General features: G+C 37.8%; 1 protein-coding gene across 1 annotated transcript in view; it reads right to left on the bottom strand.

The window, feature by feature from the left end:
- Positions 1 to 2,964, bottom strand: part of LOC137985261 (uncharacterized) — a 16,436-nt gene extending 13,472 nt beyond the window's left edge. Inside the window, exon 1 of the mRNA XM_068832828.1 lies at positions 2,826 to 2,964. The gene's annotated coding sequence lies outside the window, so the exon portion shown is untranslated. The remainder of the gene's footprint in view (positions 1 to 2,825) is intronic.
- Positions 2,965 to 3,203: the final 239 nt, after the last annotated feature.

Raw genomic sequence — 3,203 nt, 5'->3', positions numbered from 1 at the left:
GCCCTTGGTACTGACATTACCAGTTAGTTGCTTGCAGAGTTATTACAAGTAAACAAGCTAAACAAACCCTTTTTTCTTGATAATTTGTCTATTCTGTAGTTCAAATGGAACACATAGCTAATGCATATTGCTGGCAGTCCACAATCCAGCATTCTGTGTTCCATTCCTAGAGTATGCGTTCCAACGTTTAGCTTTGTAAAGCACACTCAAGGTCGATAAACACTTACTTCTCGGCTTACATTTTTTACAAAACAGGATCGGAAGGGTGTTCATCCTTATTGTCTGATAGAATCCACAGAAAAAAGGAGTTGCTTGTTCATTAAGCTCTGGCATTCAATGGCAGAGCTTAATGATTAAGAATTATAATGACTTCTTTTGTTGTTCCAACGTAATTGTTGAGTAAAAGAGTCTACTTTTTTTCTTTTGAGTTGGAAAACAGCAGTTGTTTTAGGACATGGTCATATGCACTGTAGTAATGTGCTTTAATTCATCTGAAAAGGGGCCAACTCCAATTGTCGCATTTGTAAACCAAAACGGCCTCCGCATGTTTTAGTTTAGAAGGATACATTCCTAAACTAACTGAGATATTCGTTAATGCCAGTTAAAGGCTTGGACCAAATGTGTCTTGTGGAGCGTAGGATTCTGGTTGGACAGAATATAGTCCTTCTTCTCTTTGCTGAGGGGAACAGAAAGTGTCTCTCGGACTCCCTCTATTTCAGGTGCAGTTACAGGTTCGGAGAAGAAGGATTTTTCTTAATATGTAACCAGTGGCGATAGGTTTTATACAGGTTTTCCATTGCCAGAGCAATTGGCCACTTTGAGGTTGCGTGGGAGACAGGGTCGAGAGTCTTGCATTGTCTTGAATTGCATTGTGTGTCTGGGGACGAGCAACTGTTTAGGCAGTTGTTTACTCTGCAAAGTAGACTTTGGTATATTCTTGTACGATAACAATTAACTTCGGGTTAAATCTTTACAGCTTATGTTGTTAATAAGTAAACGTCGTATGTACCACGATCTCACTGACCTCTTGATCAAACCTTTTCGTTTTCCGGACAATTTTGCACCTTGGCAGGTGAGCGATCGTTTTAATATTGCCATTTTACAATGTTCTGGTGGTTTAGGAAGCTCAGCTCCTGGTATATCGCTTTCTTGCAGCTTGAGTTCTTGCTCCGCGCACGCAATGTTGAAAATGCGACTCCCAAAACACTCCCACAGTGCAATTCAACAAGGCTCTCGACCCTGCCTTAAGTGGCACCTCAGAGTGACCAACAGAGACGATTCTTTATTCTTATAGACTTTGTTAATCCAAGGATTTGACAGCTGTTTAGCTTTGCGACCTGATAAAGTTCTCAGCGTTTGTTTGCCATGTTGTAAAAAGATGAAAAAATATTAAAATACATGTTTAGCTTTGCGACCTGATAAAATTCTCAGCGTTTGTTTATCTTGTTGTACAAAGATGAAAAAGGATGGAAATACATGCCGACACCTCCACTTGGGTTGAAAGGTGATTTTCTGCAACTCCGCACCTTAGTGCATAATCCATAAAGTCCCTCTTCAAAGTGAACACGCCAACACGATTGTCTGGGATTGGAGGGAAAACCACTTTGAAATGAATGAAGTTTGAAGGGAGTCGATTCAATGTACAGAGGCCCAGTCATTTGGCTCAAACGTTATGAATAGAGTAGTTAATTTAAAATCAATTGATGACAAGGACAATTTTAAACAATCCATCCGAGATTTTTCTAAAGATGTTAATAAATATTTGAGTTGTTTGGATCAAATTTATGGAGATAGTGGTTAATTTAAAATCATTTGTTGACAAGGGCAGTTTTAAACAAACCATCCGTAAATTTCCTAAAGATGTTAATAAATTTTCATGTAAAGCTCCAGTGGTGGTGATCCTTTTAGGTTTTTAGGAATTTGAGCATTTTATTATTTTATTCATTTATCTCTTGCATGAAATTTTCTGCATAATTTACTTTTATTTTTCTATACTAAACAAATCACCGTTAGATAGCAGGTCCACATCAGCCTGCCCAAATCTGTCAGTTCAATCTGCTTTCTCAAATAAAAGTATGTACCGATTATGTATATATTTGCCGATAACATCAATCTTGACAGCCAGTTCAGTCAACCGCCAAAGTAATTGTTTCAATTTAACTGTTGCTTGACCTTGAAAGTGAATTAATTAAAAAGCATATGCTTTTTTCCATATCCCTTATTTAAGAACTTGAGGCTTTTCGTATTTTCTCCAACAGTGAGTCAGCTATCAGTGTCGGGTAGCTGCATGTGACAAGAACAGTGGAACCGTTAGTTACATATTTCTTGAAGTCTTAACATCGTGTCGATTTGGTTCGTTATTTTCAGTTCAAAGTGAAGTAACTGTATCAAGCATAATGTCGGCAGCGAAAACCCCACAGTATAAAGTAAACAATGGTAAAATATTATAAAGTTAAATAAAGTAAGGGAAAGAATGAAGAGCAGGACGAAAACAATGAAGGAGCAGAAGATTAGTTGTCCATCTTGATCCGCTCATGCTGGTATTTTAACTCTGCTTCAGTTAGCTTTTACAGTTATTAGCATACTACTTATGCTCCTTCCAAAATTCAAATTCAAATAATGTTTGTGTTAGTATGCATAAATGTATCATTCTATTAAGAATCTAAGGTAACGATTACTTCACATAAAAAGGTATTATCACGTGTTACCGACATTCTAGAACTGAGTATAATGGACGAATTTTTCATCAGCAGAGGGTACTAATAATTGCTGCATTTCCCACATATCATGGACATTTCGTCGTCCATCATTTCAGTAATTCTTACCGCTCTCGCAGCAGATTGAAGCTCTTTAAGGTAGAGTTCTACATAGCTTTGGAATTAGTCCTCTGTTCGTATGAAGCGATAAAACTGTCAAAATGAGGAGTGAAGCACACAGATGATCAACAAGCCGAAAAGCACTTCGGATGTAGCAATGTCGACTGTGGTGAAGTATGGGTAAGATACAGACCGAGCTACCTGGGGACAAGCCTAAATTGCTGTTTCTTCCTTCCGTTCACTTTCTTTTTTTCCCAGTCTTATGCCGCTTGTTTTACAAATTATCATTATTTTAAGTTTTACCTAAAATATATAGTATTTCGCAAAGCCTGTGACCTCAAGCGACACACAGAATGAAGCACTTTGCTTGATTGAGCTTTTCCACCG

The sequence above is a fragment of the Montipora foliosa genome, chromosome 14, assembly GCF_036669935.1.
Source record: "Montipora foliosa isolate CH-2021 chromosome 14, ASM3666993v2, whole genome shotgun sequence".
Taxonomy (NCBI): Eukaryota; Metazoa; Cnidaria; class Anthozoa; order Scleractinia; family Acroporidae; genus Montipora; species Montipora foliosa.
Note: the sequence above shows the minus strand (reverse complement) of the source record. Positions and strands in the feature narration are given on the sequence as shown.